The sequence below is a fragment of the Lygodium microphyllum genome, chromosome 23 (assembly GCF_053477565.2).
Source record: "Lygodium microphyllum isolate KBCC chromosome 23, Lygodium_microphyllum_v1.1.10, whole genome shotgun sequence".
Classification (NCBI taxonomy): Eukaryota; Viridiplantae; Streptophyta; class Polypodiopsida; order Schizaeales; family Lygodiaceae; genus Lygodium; species Lygodium microphyllum.
In genome coordinates, this window is record NC_141157.1 from 58,259,672 (window position 1) to 58,277,199 (window position 17,528).

Here is a 17,528-nt window from a genome sequence, read left to right on the forward strand (position 1 = left end):
AAGCTCTCATGGGAGCAAACATGGATACACAGAGTGCCATGCTAGCAATAGGAGCAGAGCCGAAAACTCCAGGAGGTACTAGCTAAGGAGCTGGTATACACAACATGTGAAGGTGTGAAAGGACGAGCAGTTGTACACCTACAGTGCCATCTGGTCTTGGAGTTGATGCTCCAAAAACGACTTGTGGTGAATGCCCTGCACCTGCCCTTCGTCACTATCGCTGCCGTCTTCTCCTGCAACTATCGTTCATTGTTGTCTTGACCCTCCTCCAAAGCAGCAACAACAGAGATCAACAACTCACGGAATAACAATCATGGCTGGGAGCGTCAATCTCCTTCACGTAAGGATTCCATCGTATGGCCATAAACTGGGCTCTTCTTATCAATTATATACCTAACCATCAGCCCATATCTCAAGTATGAAACCTCAGGCCTTACAACCTCCAGATCCTGTGTTGAACAGAAGACAGAGCCTGATGGAAGCTTCACAAATAATCTGAACGTCAAGCTTATTTTGTCATCAACCAGTTCACAAGGAGGTGGACCAGTGAGCACCAGGCGCACAGCAAAAGCTTTGAACTTTTCCTGCTGTTCAAGTCCAAGAATAGGCAGAAGGTCATCTATCTTAATTTACTGCTTTTCTAGAGCACCGTATGGGATATGATGGTTGAGACATCCGAGCAAACACTCTAAATGAAACACTTGCTGCATTGAGGTCCTCTCCATCCCCATCGTTGTCCTCTGCATGACTGTAAGTCGACGGGTCTTCTGCTTCCTTTGCCTTCCTCACCTACAACAGCTCCATCGATGTTGTCTCTGCCTCTTCATCTTCCAACAAAAAAAAACCCCTCCTCCTTCAGTGTTGATCTCTCTCCGTATTCTTTCCAGTTCAGTTCTTGTTATATCCCTGTTATTCCGTAAACACCTAATTTTTAGCATGTTTCTTCAAAAGCTGCATGGCGGAGCAAAAAGATCATGTTTCTCCCCCCCCCCCAGGAAAAGCTCCTCCACTCCCATCTTAGCGCGTCCTTTTTCTCCTTCGACAAGTGTTGTTTTTACATTCCCTTCCCCCTCAAATAGTAGGGCTCAGGTTAGATATCAAGTGGGGTTTTTTGTCTTGACGTACACATCAACGGTCAAGGTCTGATGTGGCTGATTGACTGCAGGGTTTTAAAAAAGAGATGGAGAGAAAGAAAAAGGGGGGGCACATGCATGCGGCATGGCCATGGACATGGAATGCCAAACCCTCGCTACTCTCTCTCTCTCTCTCTCTCTCTCTCTCTCTCTCTCTCATGACTTAGGTTACATAGCATCCATGGCCATTTGCCTTCTCTCTCTCTCTCTCTCTCTCTCTCTCTCGCAGCTCTCTAAACCCACACATCCATGCTCTCTCGTGGCCCTTTGAAGCATAGGAAGCTCATCTAGCGGCTCTCTGAAATGACACATCTCGCAAACCTCTGAAGCCAAGCTCGTCTTCTGTAACAATAGGTACATGCTCTCTCTCTCTCTCTCTCTCTCTCTCTCTCTCTCTCTCTCTCTCTCTCTCTCTCTCTCTCTCTCTCTCTCTCTCCCCTTTAGGATTGAAGCATATCATGGTGGATTTCACAGTTTACTCGGAGATTTTGCTCATTTTCTGAGCTTGATTATGAGAGATGGCACCAGTAGGCAATGAAAAAACCATGGGAGTGGATGGCATTGCTAGTGACAAGCAAAGACAGGAGAAGTGTAGGGGATTTTGGAGCTCTAGCTCTCTTGCAATGTTGTTGTGGGCGAAAGTTTGGACCTAAAGTAACCTTACAAGGGTGGAAATATATTACATTAGTAAAGAAACTGTGCTCCAAAAGGAGTAAAGGTCCATTAGATATCCCCATTTTAGTAGGTTTTGAAGTTGACAAGTGTCAATGGAAATGTATAAAATTATTGTCAATCTCAAAGGTAGATGAAAGAATTCAAAAGATGCAGTATCTCAACATTGCAAATGTATCAAAATAAAGTATGAAAGAATTCAAAAGATGTAGAAGCTCTTGCAAATGCTTAATGGAACATTGCAAGTGCATCATAATAAAAGTAAGGCGCAACAGGGATAGAAGATAATGCATCAAAGATTTAAGTGCTTTTCTACACAATGAAGTTAAATTTGTTTCCCCTTTCATCTACTATTCTGATGCAAGAAGATACACTTAATGGTGTGGCTACAAACCTAGTCTAAATTCTAACCCAAGGGTATGCTTAGAGGTGCATGAACTTGCACCACAAGGTGAGTATGGGATTGTCTAGGATTGACAATAGAGGCAATTTGGGAAAGTAGACCTTGTGAAGAATGCAATGCAAAAAGATTCTTAATGAAACTTCTTGAAGGTTCGTAAACTAGAACTAGGTTGTGTGGTTTCATATTGGTAAAAAGGACATGACATTGGCAAAAGGATCCTCAATTAGAAAGTACTCCAAGTTCATAAACAATTGCTTAATTAAAAAATATCACGTTGTGCTTTGGAAATACAGACTCACCCGATAAGTTGTTTGTGACTATCTGTCGTCGGACATAATAGCTTACCCAATGCGTTATTTGATGTCCATTGCTTGCAGAAGCCAGTTGGTGCATCCTTTCTTTGAGACTCACCACATATAAAATCATCCAACTGATCCCATTGGATGTATGCAATGTTTTGGATGTCATATTTTGATGACGAATTCATATGTGCCTCCCATTGAAGATTAGAGGCATCAAATGGACCAGATGGGAGATTTTGAGCTTTAATTTTTGGATTTGCATTGGTGGGTATGGGATGTTTAACAATCATGGGAATCATGGTGTTGGGGATTGAGCTATGTAAGTGCTTGCAAATATAGCCTATGGTGTGAAGGGTAGCTAAGTTGCTAAGCTTCAAAAAATAGCCCCTTTGCTAGGCTTAAAAAATGGTAGAAATGTGTACTTTGTGATGTTGTATTGATTGCTATGCTATTGGTAGAAATGGCTCAAAATAGTAGCTTTGCTTTCCTCAATGCCATTTGGGTTGCTTCAAAACATGGTAGAATGGTAGCTTTGGTATGCTGCAATGACTAGACGGGAATGGAGGAGTGTTGGAAGGGGAACGGAGGAGGGTCCTTTCGTAATGGAGGAGGACTGCAAAAGAGCAGGTCACTGTTTTCCTGAACAGAGAATGGTAGAGGGTCTCCAAAGGGAAAGAGAGTCATATATTTTATTAGCTTTTTAAAACGTCCGTTAGTAGTGGTGAAGACTATTAATAGGGGCCAGAGCGTGAGGAATCAAGGCGCCGACAGACCTCATGGATGCGTGACCATGGCATGGGCATAGCTCCATGGTGAATCGCAGTTTTACCCTGTGTCTATTCTGCATATAACCACCTCAAAAAGCAAAAACGTTTGCGAGTGTGGGGCCTATCATCGAAGTCTCTTCCAGCCTATGTGTGCATCCGACAAAAAACCCCGCTTGTAATCTATCCTGACCCAAATAGTAGGCATGAGTGACTGTACGCATTCAGCATGCAGATAAAAGAACTTGGGTCTGGGGACACACCCTCATCTTGCATCTGCTCAAAACAGTCCAACACATTTCCAATCTGCCCATGTAAAGCATAAACTGTGATAAGAGCATTCCAAGTTATTGCATTCCGGACAGGAAGCTCATCTGCATCTCCCTGTGCTTTGCCAAATGCACCACACTTGGCATACATATCCACCACAACAGTCCCAAGCAGAATATCACTTTGCAACCAACCTAGTCTAACAATTTCATCATGAACTTGTTGGCCCTTGGCAAGTGCTCCTATGTCAGCACATGCTTTCAAGGCACAAATAAATGAGACTGCATTGGGAGAGTGGCCCTCAGATTGCATCTTATCAAAGAACTTTAGCACTTCTTCACCTAGTCCATGCTGTGCATACCCAGCAATAAGTGCATTCCAAGAGACTACATCTCGACAAGGAAACCCGTCCAGCACTCCTTGAGCTTTTCCCATTGCACATGATATTCTTGAATTTACACATTTTTCTTCATAGCTTAAATGTCGGCTTCTACAAAGCTTCCTTTGATTCCACGGTTTCCTGCACTTTTCTTGGAATTCATCATTGAAATTGACAGCATAATAATATTCTTTGGCATCAGTTTTTCATATTTTTCTGAAACACACACACAACATGCTCGCAAACAGAGACACACGCAAACACAAACACACAAGTGGAGTATGTACATTGGATGCGAGTACTGAAAAGGACGGAAAGATAATGCAGCAATCAAACACAATGAAACACACACGAAAAGATAACACAGATGCACAACAAAAATGGAGGTGTTTACGGCTCGGATGCGCAGCAGCACAACATCGTATCAGTGAATTTCTCATGAATAAAGTACACCCTTTTCTTATCCAATTTCTGCATATCCCTTTCTAATGGCATCATTATGTATGTAATTCCTTAAACATGGAAGCGTAGGTTGCACCTATGTTTAGCCTTGTTTTAGTGTACGCTCATGCTAGGCATACATGTAGACTAATCATAGGTATATGTATGGCATTTGCTAGGCATAGGCCTATGCTTGCCCTTAGCATACACCAGGCCTAGCCTTGTGTACACCTACACCTATGTCTAGCCCTTAGCATACACCATGCCTAGCCTTGTGTACACATGCACTTACATCTAGCCTACACATGGCATAGGTTGTATATAGTATAAGCTACATGGCATGTGGCATATGCATGGCATAGGGACAAGCTACACATAGGCTACACTTTTGTATAGCCTATGTTTAGCCTACATTAGGTGTATGGCTGTATTTCACATCTACAACATTAGCCCTCCATTAGCCTAGATCATGTCTAGTCTAGCTTACACTTATATCTAGCCCAACCTCAAGGATACACATAAGCTAGTGAATCACAAATGGAATCACATTTTTTGTTGTACAGACTATCATCCTCCATGTGAAACCTCCGAATGCATCCTACTAGGAGTAGTCATATGTGTTTTGAGTTTTGAGTCCACAGGTTTTGATGGTGATTGACACCTGAAGAGTTCTTAGCCATTAGGAAAAATATGGACTCAAAAATAGCCTCGTAAGGGTTTGATTAAGGAGGGATTAGTCTTCTTAATCCAAAGTCAATATTGGACCAACATGTCATTGTGATCCTCAAAAATGGTTTTTAACAAAACCAAGATGGTATTGATTTAAAAAATCCTTCAAATTTTCAATATGATGTGGTTAAAGGGTTAAGATCTTGGTAGCCTTACAACATTGACCATTGTCTTAGTGGTTAGTGGGGGCCTCCATAACGAAGGGGTTAGGGACTCAAGTCCCAAGCATGCCATGTTGAACATGCTCACAATTTGCAAGGGGCCTATCAACCTCTTTTCACGTGCTATTCATGTGGTGGGTGGATATTTTGTTCTCCCTCATGTGGGAGTATAAAAATCAATTTTCTTAATTAAATGTGACATTTCTTGAATTCAAATTTTGAATTCCACTCTTCTAGCTTTGCACATGCAAGCTACTAGGGAGGGAGAGCCTTAGAAAATTCAAAATTTTAAAAAAAAATTACAACATGCTAATTGTAAATTTGGGCTATTTTTGAGCTTTGAGATGAATACATTTATAAATACATGCCTTGTGAAGCGCTCACACAAGGCATGGGGGGAGATTGTATCCAATTTGTCTCTTTTCTTCATGTCATGCAAATCTTCCTTCTTGTTTTATGAGCTTTAGTAGAGTTCTTTTGTTCTTCGGGACCTTCCGACACTCGCTACATACGCATCCAGCATCTGATTTGAGCACCAGAAGACTTGAGGATTTAAGGATCATTCATTGAGTTTCAGTAAAATTTAGTTTAGATTCTATTCTCCTAAACCTTGCCAAGTTAAAGGATTGAAAGTTTTGTAGTAAGAGTAATGAGCTTAGTGTGGTATCTAAAATTTATCTTTTGAAAACACTTGTGATCAATGCAAAGGTAGTATTGTGTTTATATTATTAATTCTCTGACCCCTTTTGACCACTTTGTACCATTTTTGGGTTACTGTGAAGAATCTTTTATCATCCTAAATACTTGACCTTAGCTAATTTATATAGAATCTAGTTCAAATTTTATTCTCCCAAACCTTGCCAAGTCAACAATATGTTGAAATTTGAGAGTTTGATCATTTTTTATGGTTAAGTAGTGAGTTTACAAGAACTTAAATTTTATTTATCAATACAAATCCAACAATGTGTCTAAATTTTAGCTTTTTTTTAACCCTTTTTGTCACTTTATAACATTTCGAGGTCAGTATGGAACTCTTTTAAGTCCATTTATAATCCAAAATACATTATTTTTGCTTAACCATGGGCCAAGCACCTTGGTTGAAGATCATCTAAGAATTTTAGGATCATTCATTGACTTTTATAAATTTCAATTTAGATTATATTTTCCCAAATACATCAAGCCAAAGGCTGTTTGATGGTTAAGTGGTGATCTTAATGGGACTTAAATTTCATTTTTTAAAACTCAAGATCAATTATAGCTTAACTATCTTATCTCCATAATAATATAGGATACAACTAATGTTGTCTCTCTCAACACTTTATAATGCACTTTAGCATCACAAATATACTAATAGGACCCACCATGCTTCCATAGCACTACTCTAATGTGGATTAAGAAAACTAGAATGTACATTAGGCCCATGATACTACTAAGGACTTTAGGATCATCAATCTTTTAAGCACTTTGATGCAACGACTCAATTCAATTCAAATACCTTTGCAAGTCTAAATCACATTGACTTCCACTTTGGTATCAAAGTAGCTCCAGATCGACACAACTCAAGTCAAATCAACTTATTTACAATTATTAGGTGCACTTTGATCTCATCTTATTCTAATATTTCACTTTGACACCACAAAAAGTATTTTAGCATTGTAATTAGATTTGTGTCAAGTTCCAAGCTTAGAATAGGGTGTACTTTGACTTGATTCATGTCAACTTGTCTTAGAATAGGATACACTTTGACATATTTTCCTAAGTTCAAAGTAGAGTGCAAACAAATAATGAACTCTAAATTTACTTCCATAATGGAAACTTATCAAATCTCCTTACACAATAAGGTATACTTTGACATTTTCACTAAAAGTCAAGATGGAATATGAACAAGTATTTGAGTTTTCAAATTACTTGCTATGGAAAAGTGCTTTATTAAGCCTTTTTTAGAGATTGACATTCCTTGGACAAGCAGGTGCATTTTTCAATAGGTGCAGTAGGTAATCCATGGCAGGAGCACAAGAGCTTACATCAGCAAGACATGTGGTAGGGGTAGGTTCGACAACTCCAGTAGGTTGGTTGAATAGGTCTATCTAGTTAAATGCAGCTAACATGCATTATTCTGGTGCATTCTTAGTGGCCTCAGTTTCCACACTCTTTTACAGTTGTGCTCTCAGTTTTCAGGCTGCACACCATGGAGTCTACCCTCGAAGGTTGGAGAGTGAGATCTTCGAAGGTGGAGACATACGCAAACATTCTCTCTACACCCGTGTATATTCTATATCCTTATACACCATTCTTCATTCCAAATTTTATGTGTTTCACTATCTCTTTCTCTCTCTCTCTCTCTCTCTCTTCTCTCTATGTTCACTCTTTGTCTTGGTCATACACTTCTGCACTTCTTTCCTCTGACATGGTATTAGAGCATTGAAGCACTAACCAAGGGTGGACCTACTTGAAGAGGAGATTTCAGTGCGACACAAGGCTGCTTTTATCATTCAAGGGTGAGCAAGAGGGCTAAAACAACCTTCCACATGCATATCAATGCATTCAAAATCACAATTGGAGTTGTATTGTGCGAACCCAGTGAGCATAATATGGACTTTTCAATGAGCTTTGCTAGTAGCAAACAGCTCACCAAAGATAAAATGAATTACTCCACCATAGAATGGGATTAGAACAAGGCTGAGGAGAGCATGGGCATGCAAGAAAAGAGAAGATTTGTCGAAGCACTATTGTTTTTTGCTATTGGAGAAGGAAGAAGGTCGCATTTTGGGCCTTCAAGTGCAAATTTTACCTTTTCAACTCCTCCGATGGGTGAAGGAGCGAGAAGAGTGGTCAAGACACTAGCAGGCTACTTTCACATAATCAGAGGGGGTTACTTTTTGTGTTTTATGCAAGCATTGTAGGTGAACATATCTTCTAAGACCGAAACAGAGTCTTAGACAATCTTGGACCATCTTACGACCTTTTCCATCAAATCAAAAGCTCAATGGTGAGAACTATCGCACCTGGTGGGTTATGATGCTTGCTATTTTGGAGTCCTATGATTGGTGGAGCTTATTACAGAGGCTATTCATCATCCTACTTTGTGAGATGAGTCCAAACTCTCTTCCAATGATAAGATGGAGTTGGCAAAGGCTCTGGCACATTGGGACAAACTCAATGCTCTCATTCACCTATTTTTATTTACATCGTACATTACAATTGTTAGCTCTCATATCAAGCATTTGACAGTGCCTTGGGAGATATGGCTGGAGCTTGATCATATGTATAATCATATGACTATCTGAAACGAGTTTCTTTGGAAGTGTAGATGAGGACCATGAGTATCAACAAGTCATTTTCTATGAGGGAGCATATTAACAAGCTATAGCAGCTTCAGATGCAAGTATAAAACACATGGAAGGTGATCATTTTTTAAGACATGGCGATAACTCTTCTTTCACATTTACCGACCTGTTTCAGTGGTTTTTATTCCACCTTGATTGCTTTAGGGTGGTCTGAGACTCTTCGGTGGGAGGAGTTGGTTCCTATGGTCTTGGACCAAGAGGAGCAGTTGAAAGGGACCAATGCTTCTAAATCTAAGGCCTTGGTTGGTCAGTCTTCTCAGAAGAAGGGGAAGGACCAAAAGAAGGAGGACAAATCCAAGAAGTACAAGAAAAAGGAGTCCACTTGTCACATATGTGGCAAGAAAGGTCATTGGAAGAAGGATTGCCCTAATAAGGAGAAGAAGGAAAAGGAGAAGGAGAAATCTTCAAAGGATTCTAGAGTAATGGGTTGCTCCCTTATCAATTGCTTTCCTCCACTTGGTGGTGATTGAGGACTCGACCTTGAAGGTCTCTAATGCTGCATTGATAGTCTCGTACACTCATAAGTGAATTGTTGATAGTGGTGCCTCACAACACATGACCCCTTCTTCATCATACGTGTTGCTCATTTGCAACCTTCAAATGGCCAGATTCTCATTGGTGATAGTTTGTCTATTCCTATTCAGGGATGGGGAGACATGCATCTTATTCTAGATGGACAAGGTGGTGCCCATACATCCAAGGTGCTTTATGTGCTAGCCTTGGGATACCATCTACTTTTGGTGCACAAGATTTGTGCTCTCTGCCTTTTGGTCAACTTTGATGTGGATTCTTTTTGGATTCTCGATCATGGACCAAGATAGGTTCTTTCTTTAGGATCTAAGGTGGTCTTCTTACCTCTCAAACTCAATTCGAGCTTTGGCATGCTCATTTTGGCCACCTCAACTATGACTACCTTCAGAAGGCATCTAAGGGGCAACTTGTTCAAGGTTTGCCGAATAATATGGTGAGCCGATAGCCTTGTGTACCCTATATCCATGGGAAACAAATGAATAATATGGTGAGCTAATAGCCTTGTGTACTCTGCATCCATGGGAAACAAACTCGTGATGCTATTCCCTGCAAGGCTTTGAGGCAGTCTTCAATACCCTTGGAGCTTGTTTCTACCGATCTTTGTGGAGCGATGAGGATGGAGTCCCTTAGAGGGAGCTTGTATTTCATGCTAATTATGGATGATTATAGTAGGATGACATGGGCTTATTTCCTGAAGCTGAAATCAGAGACTTTCTCTCATTTTTTGGATTGGTCGCTCTTTTGAGGAGAACTAATCAGGCAAAAAACTGAAGATATTTTGATCGGATAAGGGCAAAGAATTTGTTTCTAATGAGCTTTCTCATTTTTATGCAAATCGTGGTTTTCATCAGGAGTTTGCCAATACAAATATCCTCAGGAGAATGGCATATTGGAGTGGAAGAATTGCAATATGATTGAGATGGCCCATACCATGATGGAACATTGTCAAACACCCTAGTGTCTATGGGCTAAGGTTGTGGCTATAGCTGTTCACATTCTTAACCAATCCCCTACCTCCGTTGTTGTTGGTATGACTCCTTAGGAGGCTTACTTTGGGTCTAAGCAAAATGTTTCTTATTTCAAGGTTTTTGGGTGTGATGTGTATATTCACATTCCAAAAACACAACATCCCAAATTTGAAGCAGCTTCTAAAAGATAGGTGTTTATGGGCTATAGCTCGTAGTCTCCAAGCTACCAATTGTACAATCCCATTAAGCGGGATGTCTACATGAACCATGATGTTCGGTTCATGGAAGGTCTAGCCATAGATGGGGGTGAAGAACACCCTATTGGAGATCCTAGTGATAGCTAGGTACCAGCGGCTATTCCTCTGGAGCTTGTGCCTCTTGAGGACTCTTCTTTGGATGAGGAGCTTCATTCTCAACCCCATTAGACTCACGATTGTGCCCTAGCTGCCATTTGTGGACCTTCCAGAAACTGCAGTAGATGGCAAGCGACAAGATGATATCTTGCCTTGTCCCTCATTGGGCTCGTGAAACTCTTCGTAATATAGGGATTGAGGGGGTACCTAAGGAGTGGCAACCATAAGATGGCCCACAGTGTTCTTGGAGAAACCAAGTATACCACTCCGAGCTTGTGTACACTAATTACTATTTGATAACTTGTGTCATGCAAGATTGAGAACCGACCTCTATGAAGGAGGCTTTATAGCATGATCTATGGTGGAGAGCAATGGAGTAGAAGCAAAAGTTGATTGAGAGGAATGGCACTTGGTACCTTGTCCCTAAGCCTCCTTATAATAAGATCATTGGAGTCAAATGGGTCTTTAAGACGAAGTATCATAGTGATGGCGCATTGGACAAGCATAAGGCCCACCTTGTTGTTAAAGGTTTTGCACAATGCCCAGGCATTGATTTCCATGATACTCTTACACCTATAGCTCAGATGGCTACTATTCATGCAATTCTTGCCTTGGCTAGCCATAGAAAATGGTTGATCTATTAGTTGGATATGAAGTTTTCCTTCATGAATGGGGAGTTGAAGGAGGAGATCTATGTTGAGCAACCTCCAGGCTTCAATTGTTTTGATGGTAAGGTGTACATGTTGCAAAAGGCTCTCTATGGCCTTAAACAAGCTCCATGTGCTTGGAATGAGAAGATTGACTCGTTCCTTTAAGAGAAATTGGGGTATTGTCATTCCAAGGCCAACCCCCAGCTTTACGTTCACACCTCATGTGGAGGTCGTGTGTTGTCTATCATTTATATGGACGACTTGATTGTGATAGGTGACCATACTCAAATGGTTGAGCAAACAAAGGCAGCACTTCATGAGAAGTTTGAGATGACAGATATGGGACTTCTCCATTTCTTTCTAGGTCGTGAGATCTATTAGACTCCGTGAGGGATCTTTATTTCCCAACAACGGTACGTATAGCAGCTCTTAACTAGATGTGAGATAGAGAGATGCAAGTCTCTTACAACTCCTATGGACCCAAATTGGAAGGCTATAGCTCATTCCAAATCTCTTTTGACAAATGCTACCCATTATAGGCAATTCGTTGGCTCCTTGATATATCTTCTTAATACTCATGTTGACTTATGTTATGATATAGGTGTGTTGGTCAGGTTCATGAGTGAACCCAAGATGGTGCATTGGTAGGCTACTCAACGAATTTTGCAGTTTCTACAATAGGGAACCCCTAATCTTGGGATTTATTATATAGTAGGTAGTGGTGCTACAGACTTGGCACTTATAGGATGGAGTGATCCAAATTGGATTGGAGATGTGGATTATCAAAGGTCCATGACAGGTTATTGCTTTACTTGGGTGCTAATGTTGTTTAATGGAGCAACAAGAAGCAACCCACGGTTTCCCTATCTTTGACTGAGGTAGGATATCAAGCAGCATCTTCTACTACATGTGAGATAGTGTGGCTTTGTAGGCTCTTGCAGCAGCTCGATTGCCCACACTGAGGTCCTACTATTCTTTAATGCGACAATGAGAGTTGCATTCTGTAATGTCCCCATTACTTATTTTATTTTAATAAACAATGTGCATATACATTCTAAAAATTGATTTATGTTGAAAACAAAATGGTAAAGATTGCACATTTTTAAAACTAGCTCTAACTATAAAGATAATTGAAGGAAGGATTGGGAAACCCTCCCAAGACAAGCTTATTAAAACTATGTTTGTAGTATAGAACAACAAAAATAACTAGCCTAGTGGATAGTCACTTGGCATTTAAGTGCACTTGGGTGACGACACTGTCGGGATGGGTGACCTCCCAGGAAGCTTTTCCTACAAGCTAGTGGGAGCTTCTTGCACATAGCCAATGGCGCCAACAACGAAGCCTTCATAGCCCTTTGCCAAGTATGCCAAGGTCTATGCTTGGAGTGACGCCCACCCAATGACGTGACATGCAGTGCTCGCTGTATATTCGTAAATCATTATCTTTGTCTCCACACTATGTTCCAAAAATGAAGCCCCTCTCTGACATCATCGATAGTGTCATCGAAAATGCTAAAAGCAAGTGTTCTCTCTTTTATCCCCCCTACCGATTACTATATAAATAGGGATAGAACGTCACATTAGAACAATAACCCATGCATAAGTCTCTGTGTTGTTGGCACGACAAAGGTAAGGTCTGCTGCAATCAACCGAGCATCTCTCTCTCCACACCTACGCGGAAGTGCTACTCAAATCCATCAAACTTCTTCCATGGCTCTCAAGAGACGTCGAGATGTTGAGAGAGGTCATGCTCGAAGAGCTCCCTAACGCAAGGAAGTAGTCACTGCTAAGGGAACTCGACACAAAACTGAAGCGCAAGCGCAAGTTACCCCCAAATCCATTCAACCCGAAGGACCAGTTATTCCACAACAAACCAAGGATGCGGTCATAACCCATAATCACGATGGATGGCCGAATGGAGATAATCAGGTTTAGTACATAAGAAAAAGATTACTTTTAAGTTATTAACTCTACAACTTCCTAATTTTTTTATTTTATGTTATTGCTTTTTTGCATCTTACGATAAAATGATGGATAAGCTAGTAATGTTAGAAAAGCCAATAGGATAAGTCTGTTACATAGATTACGATTAGTTAGAACGTACTTAAACTTACAAAAATATGTTAGTATTATCAATTGATTTTTAAGAAAGAATATGAGAATTGATGAGGGGGATAGATTCTATGCATTGCATACATTAACAAGTGTGTTAAAAATATTTTATGGTTATGTTTGCTTTTGGATTTGTGAATGATGAATTATGTCTCTTATGATTCCGTGCTTGTAATAGCCGGATGAGTTGTGGATTGTGGTGGTTCAGGACGTTGGGTCCCCAACCCAATGCTCCCTAAACACTCTATGGAGTGTGAAAAAACTCATCTGCGGGTGGGGGTCCTATGCTCCAGAGGGAGATAGGTGTTTTTGATTTTTGATCACTCAAGCACCTAAGAGGGCAAAGGGTCGAGTGATAAGTACCCTGCTATGTCGGACGGCTCCTGAGGCTTAGGGAAGCTCAGAGGGACTCTGAGCCAGTAAATTCCTTGTTGACAGCAGACAGAGTGTGATCACATACAGCCCAATCCTATGAGATTGGAAGGTCCTATCCTAGATTGGCAATGTCTTTTTGCGAAAATACAGTTTTGTACCACTTTGCGGAGTGATGGTTTTGCTTGTTATTATAAAATGAAGTATTTGATTTTCGAATTGTTTGTTATGTGCTAAAGATTGAGTTTAATGAACCCAATTTAACTGAGTAATAAAAGGATGTTGTTGTTTATATATGTCCAAACAACGTGGTAGTATGCTTTGCTAATTAGAAAACTAAAGAAAACCCAATCGAGAAAAGTGGGAGGCTTCGATCCTTACAATTGAACGCATATGGCTGGGTGGACCTGATAAGTCGGGCAACTTTCCAATACTAGATAGAGTTGATTAAATCGTGGCCCTCCCAATATCAGTAGGATTAGTTACCAGGTTTAACACCATTTTAGGGGGGCTAGAGCTAAGATTTTACCTTATGGATAGAGGAATCGAGTTACACTCTCCCTCGTCTCTCACTCTCTTTGAACCAAGTGCGATGTTAACCTCACTCCTGCCTTTGATTGATTACAAAGTTGTCTTTCTTAGGTGGGCATTAGATTGCTATTAAAGGTGACTTGTCCACACTTCCTCTATGAAGTAGAACTCAAATTCCCATGTTCAACTAAGTCCTAGGCTTCCCATGGGGAGACTGGCGGTGATGTGCATGGATATGAATTTCGATCGACTACTAAGAGGACTCCTTCGCGTCTGTTGGAGGAGGCACCTCACACATTGCCTTTGCTAGGAACCATGTGTTTCATGCTCGGATGAAGCATATTGAGATTTGGTACCATCTCATTCAAGAGACGATTTTGGGTGAGACTATCACCCTGGTCTTCAGCAAGGTAAAGAACAACCTTGCAGACTTGTTTACGAAGGCACTTCCCCATAATTTTCTTTGATAGCACTCCAAATCCCTTAGTCTTTTGCCATGTCCATGATCTTAGATGGGGTGTTGAAGATTGACATTCCTTGGACAAGCAAGTGCAGTTTTCAGCAAGTGTAGCAGCATGGGTAGTCCATGTGGCAAGAGCGTAGGAGTTGACATCAACAGGACACATGGAAAAGGAAAGTTAGACTCCTACAACATGTCCAAACAGCAGCTGGTCAGACAATTTTGTCCAGTTGGCTGCATTTAACGCAACCAACCTACATTATTCTAGTGCGTTCTTAGTGGCCTTTTGGCCCTAGTTTTCACACTCTTTCACAATTGTATTCTTAGTTTTTAGGTTGTAGACCATGGAGGCTGCCCTCCTCAGGGGTTCATAAAGAGTGAGATCTTCGAGGTGGAGACATACACAAACATTCTCTCTACACTCATGTATATATTTTCATCCTTATACAGCATTCTTCACAGCAGATTTTCTATGTTTCATTGTCTCTCTTTCTCTCTCTCTCTCTCCTCTCTCTATTCACTCTTTGTCTTGGTCATACGGCTACGCACTGCTTCACTCTAACTGCCTTATGAATAGTATAACTGGATTTAAAAGTGGAAATTCTTGTTCAATCTACTACAATTAGTAATTATGGATATCTATTACTAGATCATAGTACTTGATAACATATGATGGTAAATTTTTTTGCGACTCTAGTGAATATTTGAGGATCGAAGACTTGCCTTTTATGAGACTTCTTACGAATTATCTTCTTTATATCAACCTTGAGGAGTATTTAATGACATCTTGCTCATGGTCTTTCTTATGGCCTTGTTGTTGAATAATGTGTGATTGTTGTAAGAATTCTTCTTTATGTGATACTAGAGGAGTATTTCATGATTTTCTACTAATCATGGCCGTCCTCATATTGTTGCTAAGTAGTTTGTGATTGAAGACTTTTTGATAAGTCTTGCTTGAGCTAACTTCTCTACAGTCAAACTCTTCATATAGTCCCTTTAAAAAATCATATATGCATGTTATCTAAATTGTCATAACACATTGCATCCATAGACAATTTGTGGATTGTTGTTTGATTTCTATTTGTGTGGTATACATAGAAGTCTAGGTTTGGATCATACATTTGGTCTTTGAACTTATAATTTATACAATTTTCATGCTTTCAGGAGGCTCAATAGCTAGAGAACAAACTAATGGCTGCAAATTGGATAAGTCTCGTGTTTTTGCAGTCAACATGTTTAATGAATTTGACAAGTATATGAAAGTGACAGATGAATGGGCACCACCAGAAGTCAAACCTTATACTCCTGGGGTATGCATGTAGCTACTCTTACTGGTGCATCTGTACCATTCTAGATTGCTCGAGTATGATCTCATCCTGATTTACATGTATTCAGGAAAATCTTTTAACTTGGTTGACGAATGAATGAGGTCGAGACCAATTTGTCGTTTGGTTTGGATTGGAGACTAAAGTTTATTAGAATGACGCCAGATTAGGGGAACCCGACCCTATTTACCACCATTCTGTAAGTTGAATTTTTTGCAGTTTAGATAGTTGTAGCAAAAGAACATGTTGTATATTGACAACTAGCTTTTGCAATAGTTTTGGATAGAGAGCTTTGTGCAATGGTCTTACCTTGCCACAATTCATAGACACAGTGCAGCTATATGGGGTGGTGCCCAGACCTTTAACCAAATAATGAGATACAATATTCATCCTCAAGTATGACTCATCCTCTCCGGTTTATGGTTTGTAAGTTGGGAATCTTGCTAAATATGAATGTTGGCTCTTGTATCAATTTTGTGATCTGCTCTTTCAACTTAGGTTGATTGACTTCTCTCCAGGAGAGAAATATATCGTGACATATAGTAGTCATGAACCAAGCAACCCCAGAGATACACAAGTTATTGGTGAATTTTATTTGTTAACTGCATGCACAAGTTTTTATTGATGTCTAGATATGTTTATCCAAACGGTGACACTTAATATTTATGGTGTGAGGACTAGGAAAGTACTTAGAGAATTTAAGGGAAGTGCTGATGATTTTGCAACTAGTGGAACAAGGGGTTTGCCAAGTGTCTCTTGGCCAATGTTCAAGTATAGTTATTCTCTATTATCATTTTAAGTTAACTGAGATTAATGGAGGCTTTCTTTCTACTGTTGTAGATGGGCGGGAGGCAGAGACGATAAGTATTTTGCTCGGATAGCAAGAATGCAATCAGTGTGTATGAGACTGAGACCATGGGTCTTCTTGATAAGAAATTTTTGAGAGTAGAAAATTTCATGGACTTTAGTTGGTATTAAAATCGAATATTTAGCTGGAGTAGTTTCTTTTCCTAACCAAATTGTACAATTTGCTTGCTCATGGCCTCTATATTTGCGTGTGTGTGTGTGTGTGCTTTGATAATTCAAGTATGTGTTTCCTCAGAACAAATCAACCAGACATTGTTGAGCCTCTTTCTATTCCTTGTGCAAGTCTTTCTTGATACTTATCTGTGCTATCTTAGATGGCTTTGATGTAGTGTTCAATACTTTTCAAGAAAAGCTGGAAAAGTACCTGAATCGGTGGGAGGAATATTGTCGCGAACTGATTGCTTCACATCTCCAATTGAATCTTCCAGTATTAAGAAGGTGTGCAATTGAATTGCAAGCTTGTTATCACTCTCCTTTCCCATTTTTAAAGCTACAATTAAACTTTGTGCATGGTTATGCTTTCTTATGCCAACACATACTGGTACAGTGTTTGGTTAGGCAGTTTGCTGGAATTTACAAGCTTTTCCTTTCTCAATAGAATTCTTCTTTGCTGAAGAAGGAGACACGTCATCCAGACACTGTATCAGAAGAGGAGCAACTGGATGCAGAACTTGGATCAGTTCATAGCCAACTACATAGTGTATGTTAATGTTTTGTGTTCAAGGCTAGACATGCACCTTGCAAGTTTCACTATACAC

The 17,528-nt window shown here is 40.2% G+C and overlaps 1 pseudogene; it reads right to left on the bottom strand.

The window, feature by feature from the left end:
• Positions 1 to 3,457: 3,457 nt before the first annotated feature.
• On the bottom strand, positions 3,458 to 3,979 carry LOC148016223 (pentatricopeptide repeat-containing protein At4g30700 pseudogene; annotated as a pseudogene).
• Positions 3,980 to 17,528: the final 13,549 nt, after the last annotated feature.